Genomic DNA, 15,597 nt, shown 5'->3' with positions numbered 1-15,597 from the left:
CCATAGTAACAGTCCTTTCTTAAGGCTTCAATTTAAACAACTGGAATTGTCACATTGGAACAACCATTCACTCTGATCAAGTGGAATTTATCTCTGGGATACAAGAATCATTCCATATATGCAAATCATGAAATGTGAAACACCACATTGACAGAATGCAGGGCAAAAACCATATTATCATCTCAATAGATGAAGAAAAAACATGACAAAATTCAAAATCCTTTCATGATAAAAATTCTCATAAAATTAGGAACAGAAGGAATGTATCTCAGCACAATAAAGGCTATATATGACAAACCTACAACTAACATTATATTCAGTTGTGAAAACATCAAAGCTTTTCCTCTAAGGTCAGGAACAAGACAAAGATGCCCACTCTCACAACTTCTATTCAATCATTACTGGAAATCCTAGCTAGAGCAATTATGCAAGCAAAAAGATGATTTACGGAAAACTTCATTGGAAGAGAGGTAGCCAAATTGTATCTGTTGGTAGATGACATAATGTATGAGAAATCCTAAAGACTTCAACCAAAAAGCAAATCTAATAAACAAAGTTAGTAAAATTGTAGGCTACAAAGTCAACATACAAGTAATTCTTTGTAATAATTACATATACTAACAATGAATAATTTGAAAAAGAAGTTAAGAAAAAAATTCCGGTTACAAAGGCATAAAATTATCTCAGAAATAAATGTAACCAAGGATTTGGAAGTTCTATAACACTGAAACTATAAAACTTATAAAATAGGGATGGAAGAAATTGAAGAAGACACAAATAAATGGAAAGATACTCTGTGTTAGTGGGTTAGAAGAATTAATACTGTTAAAATGTCCATGCTACAAAAAACAACCTACAGATTCAATACAATCTCTATCAAAATTCCAATGACATTTTTGACAGAAATAGAAAAAACAATTCTTAAATTTGTATGGAACTACAAGAAACCCTGAATAGCCGATGCAGTCTTGAGCAAGGGAAATGGAGCTAGAGACACCATAATATCTCATCTCAAAATACACCAGAAGGGAGTAGTAATAAAAACAGCGTGGTACAGGCATAAAAACAGACATATGGACCAATGTAACAGAATACAGTGCTTAGAAATAAATCTACACATCTACAATGAACTGATTTTCAACAAAAGTATTCAGAATACACAATGAGGGAAGGGTCACTCTCTTCAATTAATGGTCTTGGAAAACTGGAAGAATAAAATTGAATCTCATATACAAAAATTGACTAAAATGGATTAAGGACTTAAATGTAAGGTCTGAAAATGTGAAACCACTGGAAGAAAACCTAGGGGAGGTGTTTCAGGATATTGATTTTAACAAAGATGCTTTGGATATGACCCTGGAATATATAGGCAACTAAAGCAAAAATAGACAAATGGGATTGTACCAAACTAAAAAAGCTCTGTACAGCAAAAGTAACAATCAGCAGAGAGAAGAGACAGCATATAGAATGGGAGAAAATGTCTACAAAGTATACATTTGATAAGAGGCCATTATTCAAAATATGTAAGAAATTAAAAATCCCTTCAAGCAAGAATTCAAAGCCAGCTTTTTGCTAATGTACCTGGGAAACAGCAGATGATGTCCCAAGTACATGGGCTCTTGACACCCATATGAGAGACCAGGATGGAGCTTTTGGGTCCTGACTTTGGTCTGACCCAGCCCTGGCTGTTGTGGCCATTTGGGGAGTGATCCAGCTGACAGAAGATCTCTTTCTCTGTCCCTTTTGCTCTGCCATTCTTCTTTTCAATCAATCATCAATCATTTTTTAAAGGACAAAAAAAATACAGATGGCCAACAGGTCTAAAAAATGCTTAAAATCACTAATCATCAGAAATATGTGAAAGTAAAAATGAGATATTACCTCATACCTGTTTTAATGGCTTTTTATAAAAATGATAAAATATAATACTGGTAAGGATGAAAGGGGAACACTTCTATGCTGTTGGTTGGAATATAAATTAGTACTGCCATTATGTAAAACAGAAGAGGGGTTCTTCAAAAATTTAAAATAGAGTTACCATATAATTACTCAATACCTTCTGAATATGTGTACAGAAGACATGAAATCAGTTTGCTGAAGAGATATGTGTACTCCCATGTTCATTGCAACATTATTCACAATAGCTAGCATATGGAATCAACATAAATGGATAAAGAAAATGTATTGGGGCTGATGCTGTGGTGTAGTGGGCTAAGGCCCTGCCTGTAGTGCTAGTATCCTATATAGGCACTGGTACTTGTTCTGGCTGCTCCTCTTCCAATCCAGCTCTCTGCTATGGCCTGAGAAAGCAGTGGAAGATGGTCTAACTGCTTGGGTCCCTGCACCTGCATTAAAATATGTACCTGCATGGGAGACCCAGAGGAAGTTCCTGGCTCTAGGCATGAAAAGACAAATACCACACTTACATGTGAACTCTAAAAACATTGAACTTAGGAGCAGAGGGTAGACTGGTGGGGAATTGGGAGATGTTGTTCAGAATGAAGAAAGGACAAGTTCTATAGATCATTGTACAGTGTGGTTCTATATCTAGATAATATATTCTATATATGATAATATTTTGCATGTTTGAAGATTGCTAGGATAGTAGATTAAAAATTTCTAATTATTTGTTTGCAGAGTGTTTCTCTCTGCTAGTTCACTCCCCAAATGCCCGTAGAGGTTGGAATCCAGGAATATAATTTTGTCTCTCATGTGGGTGGCAGAGGTCCAAGTACTTCAGCTAACATCTGCTTCCTCCTTGGGTGTGCATTAACAGGAAGCTGGATTCAAGAGATGGAGCTGGGACTCAAACCTAGGGCTTCTGATATAGGATGTGGGTGTTCCAACCAGTATCTCAGCTGCTAGGCTAAACGCCTGTCCCATAGGGGAATGCATGTTTTTAAAAAGTATGCTTAGCTTAAAATAAAAATAGTTATGTTAGATGATAGATCTGTTAATTAGCTTATTTATTATTGCACAATGCATACATATACCAGAACATCATGTTGCACTATAATAAATACATATAACCATATATATGTTTTACCTGGAAATATAACTTTCTGTATTCCTTCAGTTAAAAAGTAAAATTATATCTCATTGATTAGCATTTGTTAAATGTCCAGTTAGAAATATTGGGGCAGGAAATTTGTATTTATTGGCAGTACTATGCCATATGCTCATTCTAGCTGTATGAGTGAAGAGGTGTGGTATTAAAGGAAAATTAGATACTGCCAGAATGGAGATAGATGGGTTCTGCCTAACCAAAAAAATGGTTATTTGTGAAGAATTTGCTAACTACTTCCTAAATATCTGTAGGGTTATAATGCATGAGAAGAATTATGATTTTCTGTGTTCCCTTCAAAAGGAAGAACTGACATCAATGAATAGAAATTAAGAGAAATCAGATTTTGTTTCTAGATAAGCAATGGTATTCTCATAGAGTACCAGTGTGTTATGTTGTTTAAAGTAACTAGTGCCCTGCCCCTAGAAGAGTTAAAGTAGAAACTTCACAGATACTGTAAAGGTTAACCCCATTTTGCACTGAATTTTATTTGTATTGAAAGAGTTATTCCTGTTTGTAAGAGCTGTCTAGATGCACTAGATTATCCCTTCTGTTTCTTTAATTTCTTCATTGTGTTCTCTTTTCCATGTACCGGGGCATCCTCAGAGATTTGTGACTTAGATCCCCTATGAAGAAAATTGAATCCAACTCCTTGGTAAGGACATTATTTAATGCCAATTGCTTTTAAATTGTTATTTCTGTGCTTGGTGAATCAGCTCTATATTTTTAGTTCTTACTAATACTATAGCATTACCTACTGCCTAAGTAGCTTAATATGTAGCATGGAGAATTTAATGCTTATTAGAGAAAAAGGAGTGGAAAGATATATGGGGGAAGATCACTTTATCCCTAAGTATAGGTCACTTCCACAAATGGATAGAATATTCAATTTCCTCTTTATATTTCAGCTCTAGTAGCAAACGCTGAGAATCGGTAGACTACAACAAAGAAATAACACTAAAGGGAAGCCCTCAAAGATAATTCCATCATCCATAACACTAGGCACTTCCTGGCATTATAGCTAATAAAACTCAGCTAAAAACATGTTCTAAATATTTTTATGTGCAAAAAATAGAAAATTGTAATAAAATAATTGCTGTTATTTCAAACCATGACTATAAAATGCTCCTGGGACAGAAATGCCTAATTATGGAATAAAACAACTTTTGTATCCCTTAGGCGATGTTTTCAAACTCTTGCTCTCTCCAAAGTAGTCACTATAATTATTCCAATTCCTCAGAAGAAATGGAACATGTAAGGAAATAAAAAGAATAGTGTAGGACTGAGTCTTGGATTAGGACCAAATGGACTATTAAAATGTTAGTGAATTGTATCAGCATTGTGGTCAGAGGAACACTTCTATCTAGAAGTAGCTGACATTTTATTTGAGTCACAGTATTCATATATTTCCTTTTCAGGGAGGTGAGTGAGGAATTATAAATTCTTGGAGGATTTGGATGACCTTTGGCAGAAGTCTATTCCCAATACAGTTTAGTTGAGTGTTCTGCAATGGAGTTAAAAAGTCTCTGCATATTTAGAAATGCCAAGTGTAAAAAAGAAAAGGATCTAATGGGCAAGAAATGAAGGAAAACTTCATGGTTTTCTCTAGGTTTCTCTATGGAATATTTTAAAATACTATATTATTAGATGGGGGACATATTCTGGAATTATAAAAGTCACTACTGAGATAAACATTTTATATTTTGCTCCCTAGAATTTATTCTTGCTGAATTATTTTTAAAGACATTTACTTATAATTTGCTGAAAAATATTGTAATACTCTTTCTCCTTTAAACACAAGCAGTACAATCCTACACTTGAAAAGCAAGCTTGATACTTTAAGCTAAGATGCTGTGCTTGCTATGTGTATTTCCTTTAGTAGACTTTAGATGTGTCACTTACAGCTTCTTGATTTGTTCTCGGAATAGTAGTAAAATAGAGGATATGTGTCACTGAAGGTCTGGGAAGGAAACTGGGCCATATGAATAGATTTTAACCAAGGCACATTTTACAGCAGTGGGTTTAGATTGTAGAGAAACAAAAGATTATGAGCCACATGAATTGAGACAAGAATGTTCTATAGCCCTCAAAGAGAGAAAACTATACGGGCAGGGATGCTTGACTGGAGCTGTGGTCCTCTCTCAAGGGACAGAGCCCACCTGGGGTGATAATGCAGGAAGATGGCTGATAAACTGAAGGCTGACCTCCTTCTTTTCCTCTTTCTGACTTTTTGTCTGCTCTGGTAGATTCTGTTTCTTGGAAAAATCAACTGATGCCAGACTTAGGTAGCTTGCTTGTGTGGTAGCCTACATATGCCCACACACAAGGGGCAGGGATGTGATTGGGATGAGCAGAGACACAGTGCAGTGAGTGGCAGCATCCACTTTCTAAAGCAAAAAATGGGGTAATAGGCCGCTCCTATATTCGCTAGATTTGTTAGCGGTGGGACAGTTTCATTGTCCTGTCATGGAAGAGAACACCCATTCAGGATTTGGGTCAAGGGAGGTTGCCCAAGGGTTTACTCAGCCATGGCTTACAAATTCTCTGCATGGCTCAGTCTTGAGTTTCTGAGCTTTCCTATTTCTGGTTCTCATTTTTTGCAACATGAAAGGAACTTGTCTGCATTTAGATATAGCATATATTGGGAAGTTTTGAAAGATACCTGTCGTGGTTTGGGTCAAAATTGGGCCAACTAGTTTTCATTCTTTTTTTTTTAAGATTTATTTTTTTATTTTATTTTATTTTTTGACAGGCAGAGCGGGCAGTGAGAGAGAGAGACAGAGAGAAAGGTCTTCCTTTGCCATTGGCTCACCCTCCAATGGCTGCCGTGGCCGGCGCACCGCGCTGATCTGATGGCAGGAGCCAGGTGCTTCTCCTGGTCTCCGATGGGGTGCAGGGCCCAAGCACTTGGGCCATCCTCCACTGCACTCCCTAGCAGAGAGCTGGCCTGGAAGAGGGGCAACCGGGACAGAACCGGCGCCCCGACCGGGACTAGAACCCGGTGTGCTGGCGCCGCAAGGCGGAGGATTAGCCTAGTGAGCCGCGGCGCCGACATAAGATTTATTCATTTTTATTCAAAAGTCAGAGTTACACAGAAAGAGAATGAGAGGCAGAGAGAGAGAGAGAGAGGTCTTCCATCTGCTGGTTCACTCCCCAACTGGTCACAAAGGCCGGAGGTCCGTTGATCCGAAGCCAGGAGCCAGGAGCTTCCTCTGGATCTCCAACACAGGTGCAGGGGCCTAAGTACCTGGGCCATCTTCCCCTGCTTTCCCAGGCCATAGCAGAGAGCTGCATCAGAAGTGGAGCAGCCGGGTCCAGAACCAGCGTCCATATGGGATGTGGCACTGCAGGTGGCAGTTTTTACCCACTATGCTACAGTGCCAGCCCCATGGGCCAACTAGTTTTCAAAGAACTGTGGAGATAAGGAAACATTAGAAGACACAGAGAACTCTGATGAGTAACTCAGAACATGAGTGACTTTAAAGGTTACATAAGGGAAACTTTTTCCCATCTATTTTCTTCCCTCAGTGACTTCATGAAAAGGAAATGTTTTAGAGAGGTCAACATAAGATCAATCATTTAGTTGTTTTCTTTCTCTCTCTGTTGGGTACTTCATTTCTTCCATTAGCATGATTTTCTCTACTTCTTAACTTTTGGCTTTACTCAGAAAAGCTAGGTAATGTCAATAATCATTTAATAATCATTATCTGATTATATTATCTTAGAAATTTAATATATCAATCATGATCATTTTATAAGTAGCATAAAACCAAGTAAAATATCGCCTTTTAAAATTTTTATTGATATGAAGAGAACAGATTTCATGTATTTCAGAAGTACAATTCTAAGAAGATAACCATACTTCCTTTTGACTATCCCTCTCTCAATTCTCCCTCCTTCCTTTCTTTCTCTTTTTCTTTAACTTTTGCAAAAACATAATTTTAATCCACTCTGTAACCACAGGCTTAATGCACCACTAACCATAATTAAAATATCTTCTTAATCATAAAACTATATCTACTTTTTTTCCTTCCAACTTTTGTTCCTTCTCTCTCATTTACTTTATTATTTTATTTTATTTTTTTAAATTATTTTTGACAGGCAGACTGGACAGTGTGAGAGAGAGAGAGACAGAGAGAAAGGTCTTCCTTTGCCGTTGGTTCACCCTCCAATGGCTGCCGTGGCCGGCGCACCACGCTAATCTGAAGGCAGGAGCCAGGTGCTTCTCCTGGTCTCCCATGGGGTGCAGGGCCCAAGCACCTGGGCCATCCTCCACTGCACTCCCGGGCCACAGCAGAGAGCTGGCCTGGAAGATGGGCAACTTGGACAGAATCCAGTGCCCCGACTGGGACTAGAACCCAGTGTGCCGGTGCCGCTAGGCGGAGGATTAGCCTGTTGAGCCACGTCACTGGCCTCATTTACTTTAAATTTCAGAACTGAGGGGGACGAAACTGTCCCATGGCCAATTCTGAAGTTTTCTTTCAATTCTAGTGGATATGGGAGCATCCTATTATTCCATTTCTGCTTTAGAAAGTAGATGCTGCTGGGAGACCTGGAGAGGCACCTGGCTCCTGCCTTTGGATCAGCGTGGTGCGCCGTCTGCAGCGCGCCGACCGCAGCGGCCATTGAGGGGTGAACCAACGGCAAAGGAAGACCTTTCTCTTTGTCTCTCTCTCTCTCACTGTCCACTCTGCCTGTCAAAAAAAAAAAAAAAAAAGAAAGAAAGAAAGAAAAGAAAACAAAAGTAAAAAAGAAAGTGGATGGTGCCATTCACCCTGCTGTGTCCTGCTCACCCCAGCCACATCCCTATTCCATGTGTATTGGCCCATGTAGATGTTTTTGACTCGTGCCATGGTTTCAAAGTTTTTGCAATTTATTCTTGAATCAAAGAACTACATATTATTAGAATAAATACAGTTGTAACTGTAAAAGTGTTCAGAATTTTGAATGGGGAGGATCCGGGGGTCATTAATAACCAAAGGAAATGTTACTCTCTTAGCCTAGGTACTGGCTATACATGGGAAGGTCTTTGTGAGAGAGTCATCCTTCAAAACCTGAAGTTTATTTTTCATTGAACAAAGTAAAAGGGCACAGTCAGGACTGTAGGTCGAGTGTCTGTAAACAATGGGAATGGTGCATTGTCTGATATAAGGGAATGATACAGAAATACAGCTCTGATTCTCAAATACTTTCCAGGAAAATAAAACAGAATCTGGCATATCAGATTGGAAGTCCAGTTGGGCTATGATCCTTATTCAAGTTTTGCAGCTGTCCTGAGATTCTGTGTTCACAGAAGTTAGTCCAAGGTTACCTTTCAGTTTATGAGCCATGTAGCTATGCCCTTTCTCATTTTGTCATGCCCAACAGGTCACAAGATTCAGAAAAACCTAATTGGTGGTTTGCCTTAGCCAGATGGAGACTAACTCCCAAGGAGAATTGAGATCCATCTTTCTCTTCATTTGTTTATTTCTTTTTTTCAATGTTATTTAAGGAATACAAACTTCATACATTTCATATATACAAATTTAAGAACATAGTGATTCTTCCCACCCTACCCTCCCTCCTGCCCATACTCCTACCCTTATTCCTCCACCCTTATTCCCATTCTTATTTTTTTTGCAAAGATCTATTTTTAGTTAACTTTATACTCATAAACTTGCTAAGAGCTGTAGAGAAAAAAGATTTATTGATAGAGCATAACTGATCTTAGAAAAACTATCAGCACAATAAAAATCAAATTGTAGAAGAGAAATCAATTCCTTTCATCACATTAGTATCCTTTCTTGGCAAATAAGTCACTAGGAAAGTGACATCAGTGTGGTGGAGAATTTGTCTTCTTAATCAGAAGAGTTGTTTCAGAATCCCTTTCTGTGTGAGGTGGTTGATTCCAAGAGAATTCTTTCAGTTCAGTTTCCTTTAAAAAGAGAAACAGATTTGGGAGAAAATGGAGACACTGAAGAAATTGTGACTTGCACTTTTTTTAAAATTTCATATCTGAAGGAAGAGCTCTATTTCTTAATAAACTTAATTTTTTCAATGTTTTTAAAATTAAAACCTCCCTGAATGAAGAGGGTAGAGTAGGAATAAAAAGATGGGAGGGAAGAAAGAGCTGTTTCCCAAGAGGATTGGTTGCGTGTTGTGGTTGAGAGGTAAATCAAAGATAAATCCAGGGCCAGTGTGTGTGGGTACCTAAGTCACCTTGACAGGGAAAAAATGTTGAGGGCAACTTGTTTCTGGAAGGTGGTGGTAGGATGGGCAAAGAATATAAAGTAGAATCTTGGTATTTGTAGGTAAAACTTTTGTGACATTGGGTGTTCAGCAGTGACATTACACCATTTCTTGATGTATTAATTTATAATAGAGAATAATAACTCCCTCACTGAGTTGTGAGGATCAAAAGAGACATCATTCATGAAGTGCTTAGAGATAATGATTATAGTCATCATCATAATAAGCTGTTAAGCAAAGATGGAGAAATTATTTGGGCTAAATTTTGCTGTAAGATTTTTAGAAACCACAAGTGCTTCAGTTCTCCAGTGGCTAGCAGGGAGTGCTGAGTGAGGTACGGATACTGTATGAAGTAAGCAGTAGTCCTACTTTATCTGGCAGATGAGGAGATTGAAATAAAAAGTGAATTGAAGCAGCTTGCTGGAGGTTCCGTTGGAACATAGGTCAGAACAGCTCAGGTAGTCAGATTCCAGAATGTAACCCCAATTTCTCTCTTCTAGAGACACCTGGGCAAAATACATACTGACAGTTCTACAAGACTGGAGTGTAGTAGTGAATTTTCAGTTATTGAGTGATCCTAACTATTTCTGAATCAGTATCTCAGTTAGTGAAACTCATAAATTTGAGAATGCTCAAAGAATACTAGGGAAAGTCAGTGGGTCTATGAGCATAAAAGAAAGGCTTTAGCAATTGTTATATAAGTTTATAAAGACAATGGTCAGTTATTTAAAGTACCTGTGCACGTATGGCTCACTAGTACAATCATAATTTCAGGTCTTTTGATCTCTTTAATGTGAATTTATTTGACAGCATTTTAGGCACCTATCGTGAATCAAACACTATGAGGCTTTCAATACTGAAGGAGAAAATCATCACTTCTCTTACCAAGCATATCATGTAGTGGAAAAATAGGATGACTGAAATGCAAGTACAATACACTAGTATAATCAACAGTTGGAGAGGTAAGCAGTGTTCAATAACTGTGGCAGGAAGGTTGAATTTAATTATACAGTGTGCCGGGGGTGAATATCAGATGAACCTGGAAAAATGAGCAGCAGTCAGGTTGTGAAGGCCATCTGGGAAACCACGAGAGGTTTCACGTCTCTCTTGAGAGCAGTGGAAGCTGTTGATGTGATTTACCAGCAAAGGGCTGTGGTCTAGCAGCAGCTTGCAATAAAGAAGTCCCATACTCACAATGGTTTGACTTAGGAATTTACAATTCTTTGGTGGTGTAGAAGTATACCTGTACAACTATATTGTTTTTCACTTGCACTATAACATAAATTACATGAAATATTTAATACTTTATTATTAATTGGCTTCGTGTGTAGTAATTTTTCTCAACTGTAAGCTACTGTAGGTATTCTGAGTATGTTTACAGTAGACTAGGCTAGGCTAGTCTAGGATGTTACTAGGTCAGGTGTACTAAATGCATTTTCAACTTGAGATATTTTCAACTTATGATTAGTTTATCAGGATGTAATACCATTATTAATTGAGGAACATATCTATATGTGAAAAATAGCAATATGCTGGCATAGTGCTATTCCTGAGGAGACTTTGGGGAGTACATTATTATTTCCATCAAAGTTTTTTCAATATAAGGTAAACAAATTTCATGTATTTCATATATACAGATTTAGGAACGTAGTGACACTTTCCACTCTACCTTTATCCCCACTCAAGCTCCCACCCTCCCTCCTCCTTCCTTTCTTATTTTTCTTTTAATTTTTATAATATTTTCAGTTTACTTTTTAATCATAATATTAACCCTCCAATGAAACAAACACTGTTTCTCAGCAGTAGAGACAAGGGCTGTAAACAATAATCAAATTTCAAAATGTCAATACATTCTATTTTTTGGTACTCTGTTAGTTACCACAAATCAGGGAAAACATATGATATTTGTGTTTTTGGGACTGGCCTATTTCATTAAGTATAATGATTTTTACTTGTATCCATTTTGTTGCAAGTGACAGGATTTCATTATTTTATGGCTGAGTAATATTCAATAGTGTGTGTTGTAGTATTCAATAGTGTATATTCAATAGTTGTGTACACACACACACACACACACCACATTTTCTTTATTTGGTCATCGGTTAAAGAATGATTCCATATCTTAGCTATTGTGTATTGAGCTACAATAAACATGGGCGGGGGTACATGTAACTCTTTCAGATGCTGATTTTATTTCCTTTGGGTAAATTCCCAGGAGTGGGATGGCTGGATCATATAGTAGGTCTGTATTCAGCTTTCTGAGGAATCTCCATACATTCTTCCATAATGGCTGTGTTAGTTTACATTCCTACCAACAGTGTATTAGGGTGCCTTTCCCCCCACATCTGCACCAGGATTTATTATTATTCGATTTCTGTATGAGAGCCATTCTTACCGGGGTGAGGTGAAATCTCATTGTGATTTTGATATACGTTTCCCTGATGGCTACTGATCCTGAGCATTTTTTTCATGTGTCTGCTGGCCATTTGAGTTTCCTCTTTTGTAAAATGCCTGTTCAAGTCCTTTGCCCACTTCTTAACTGGAGTGTTTGTTTTGTTGTGTTGAGTTTCTTGAGCTCTTTAAACATTCCAGATATTAATCCTTTATAAGTTGCATAGTTTGCAAATATTTTCTCCCATTCTGTTGGTTGCCTCTTCACTTTGTTGTGTTTCCTTTGCACTGCCAAAGCTTCTTGGCTTGATATAAGAGCATTTACCTGTTTTATACCATTATTGTCTGTGCTTCTGGGGTCTTTAATTAGAAGTCTTTGCTGGGGCCAGTGCTATGGTACAGTGGGTTAAAGCCCTGGCCTTAAGCGCCAGCATCCCATGTAGACACTGGTTCTAGTCTCGCCTGCTCCTCTTCTGATCCAGCTCTATGCTGTGGCCCGGGAAAGTAGTAAAAGATGGCCTACGTCCTTGGGCCCCTACACCCATGTGGGAGACCCAGAAGAAGCTCCTGACTCCTTGCTTCAGGTCAGTGCAGCTCTGGCTGTTGTGGCCATCTGGGGAGTGAACCAGCAGATGGAAGACCTCTCTCTCTGTATCTACCTCTCTCTGTAACTCTGCCTTTCAAATAAATTAACAAATCTTTAAAAAAAAAGAAGTCTTTGCTTATGCCAATGTCTTGCAGAGTTTCCCTAATGTTTTCTTCTGGTAATTTGATGATATCAGGTCATAGATTTAAATCCTTTATCCATTTTGAGTTCATTTTTCTATAAGGTAAGGGAGAGGTCTTTTTCATACTTATGCATGTGGAGATCCAATTTTGCCAGCAGGTCTTTATTAATGATTCAATCCTTGTCTTATTTTTTTTTAAGATTTATTTATTTGAAAGTCAGAGTTGCACAGAGAGAGGAGGAGAGGCAGACACACACACACAGAAACAGAGAGAGAGAGAGAGGTTTTCCATCTGCTGATTCACTCCCTAATTGGTCACAACGGCCACAGCTGCACAGATCCGAAGTCAGGAGCCAGGAGCTTCTTCCAACTCTCCCACATGGGTGCAGGGGCTCAAGGACTTGGACCATCCTCCACTGCTTTCTCAGACCATAGCAGAGAGCTGGGTCAGAAGAGCAGCAGCAGGGATTAGAACTGGCACTCATATGGGATGCTGGCGCTCCAGGTTAGGGCTTCAACCCGCTGCGCCACAATGCCGGCCCCTTATTTTTTTATTTTTACTTTTAAGATTTTTTATTTATTTACTTGAAAGGTAGAGTTACAGAGAAGCAGTGGAAGAGGGAGAGAGAGAGAGAGAGAGAGTTCTTCCATCTGCTGGTTCACTCCCCAAATGGCTGCAATGACCGGTGCTGCACTAATCCAGAGCGAGGATCCAGGAGCTTCTTCCAGGTCTCCTGGTGGTGCTGCAGGCTGGGACTTTAACCTGCTGCACCACAGCGCTGCCCCATCACACCTCCCCCACCTTTTTTTTTTTTTTATTTGAGAGGTAGAGCTGAAGGACCCTTATGGAGGGAGGGACAAGAAACTAGGCCTGGGCAAATATCAGGGGCTTCTTAAGAGGTTAGATGTTCCCCAGAGTCTAGCGGGTAGGACGTTCTCTGGGAAGGAAAAGTCAATCCCCTTCAGAGAATCTCTAGGCACGCCCAGAGCAGAACTGCCCCTCCCCTCCGGGAAACCTCTGGGCGTGCCCAGAGCAGAGCTGCCCCTCCCCTTTGGAGAGTCTCTAGGCGCGCACTTATGATGTCACTGCGACCGGCCAATCCTGTAACACCTCAGCACTCTCCATCAGCACTCTCCCTCAGCATTCTCCGGTATGCTAATTGTCCCTCCGAACCAGCCAATCCCGTGCCACCTCTGCATTCTCCACCAGCACTCTCCACCAGCATTCTTCGCCAGTGTTCTCCCATATGCTAATGGTCCCTCTGAACTGACCAATCCTGTAACACCTCTGCATTCTCCGCCCGCATTTTACGCATGCGCATTAGGAATATGTTAATTCGTTGCCTATATAACCTGTGTGAAACTGTTGCTCAGGGCGCCTCACCGCCTGAGGTGGGGGCCCGTTTGCACAAACGTTCAATAAAAACCTCGTGCTTTTTGCATCAACTCGTCTGGAGTCTGGATCTTTGGGTGTCCTCCCGAGCAAGTGGGCATCTCTGCAACTGAGAGGTCCAACAGAGCCACAGACAGAGAGAGGAAGAACAGAGAGAAAGTTCGTCTTTTCTTTGGTTCACTCCCCAAATGGCTGCAATGGCCGGTGCTGTACTAATCCAGAGTGAGGATCCAGGAGCTTCTTCCGGGTCTCCTGGTGGTGCTGCAGGCTGGGACTTTAACCTGCTGCACCACAGCGCTGCCCCGTCACACCTCCCCCACCTTTTTTTTTTTTTTTAATTTGAGAGGTATAGCCACAGACAGAGAGAGGAAGAGAAAGAGAGAAAGTTCGTCTTTTCTTTGGGTTCATTCCCCAAATGGCTGCAATGGCCAGCTGGAGTTGGGCCAATGCAAGGCCCAGAGCCAGGAGCTTCTTCTGGGTCTCCCACGTGGATGCAGGGGCCCAAGCACTTGGACCATCTTCCACTGCTTTCTCAGGCCATTAGCAAAGAGCTCTATTGGAAGAGTGGCAGCCGGAAAATCAACTGGCGCCCAGATGTGATACTGGTGCCACACGCAGAGGCTTAACCTACTAGGCCATAGCCTTCATCTCTAGAGATTCTTAAGTTAATTTCCAGCCTCATTCCATTGTAGTCAAGAAAGATGCATGGTATGATTTCAATTTCTCTGAAGCTTACACTGGCCACGAAGAGCACAAATGAAAAGCTTATGCAAACTGTGAAGGAGAGAGAAACCAGCACCTTACATTTGATCATGCAGTACCTGTTTTTTGATTAGAACCAATGTGATTTCATTCTGGTGCAAGCTTAAGGTCAAGAGTGGCCCATCAGATTCTTTCACTGGTCATTTGTCGGATGAGGCAGTTGAAGTTGATTTCTAGTCTTGACTATGCTCTATGATGTTGAGACAAACCAGTCAAGTATTGCTGGCCTTGGTTTTCTTATCTGTACCCATAAAATATTAAAGCTTATGATCATGTAGGTTTCCACTAAGCTCTAGTATTTACCTCGCATAATTTGAAATTTCAAACTTTCTAGTCTGGTGTGAAGGGTACAATTTTTACAGTGCTCTCTATTTTTTGATTATGCTTCCTTTTCCTCTTCTGGGTGGTTTCAGGGGTGGTTCTTGTTGCAAAAAGAGAATAGGATACTCAAACTGAAGGGAAATTCAGAGACTGTTTCGTCCACCCCACATTTGACCAGCAAGAACACTGAGGCTTCCGAATTATACCACGTTCAAATTTCAAAAACTGGTCAGCAGCAGAGTGAAGTCCAGTGCCTTGGGAGTTCCTGATATCAACAACATGTTCTTTCTGCTGTGTTGGGGATTGTGTTCCTCACCTCTGCCAGGTGATGTGGGGTGGCATACCAGGTGATAAATGGAGAAAAATGTCAGGAACTCTGGGGATTTCAGATAATCTTAAGTAGAAGTAACTCTATCATTGCCAAGTTGGGCTGCTGTTCATTTTTCTGGCTTCATATTGCTTTAAAATTTTTTTTCTTGGCTCCCTTTCTCTACCTGAATGTTTCTTTCTTCTGTAGCAATGTTTTCTAGTTTCTCTAAAAGAAAAATTCCTTTTCTTCCCTCCATTCCCCAATTCCAATTATTTACACTAGCAACAAAATGATCCTTCTCTTAGTTAAGGAAGCTGGCAGCCTCCAATCTGCAGCCGTTAGATAGCCAGCTAATTAAGGGGAAAGCAGGTGTGGATGGTCTATTCAGCCTGTAAGTAAG

The 15,597-nt window shown here is 39.8% G+C and overlaps 1 long non-coding RNA gene across 1 annotated transcript in view; it reads left to right on the top strand.

Moving 5' to 3' along the window:
- Positions 1–3,667: 3,667 nt before the first annotated feature.
- Positions 3,668–15,597, top strand: part of LOC133756771 (uncharacterized) — a 45,763-nt gene continuing 33,833 nt past the window's right edge. The window contains exon 1 of the long non-coding RNA XR_009865540.1: positions 3,668–3,719. This is a non-coding gene — a long non-coding RNA (uncharacterized LOC133756771). The remainder of the gene's footprint in view (positions 3,720–15,597) is intronic.

The sequence above is a fragment of the Lepus europaeus genome, chromosome 3, assembly GCF_033115175.1.
Source record: "Lepus europaeus isolate LE1 chromosome 3, mLepTim1.pri, whole genome shotgun sequence".
Taxonomy (NCBI): domain Eukaryota; kingdom Metazoa; phylum Chordata; class Mammalia; order Lagomorpha; family Leporidae; genus Lepus; species Lepus europaeus.
Note: the sequence above shows the minus strand (reverse complement) of the source record. Positions and strands in the feature narration are given on the sequence as shown.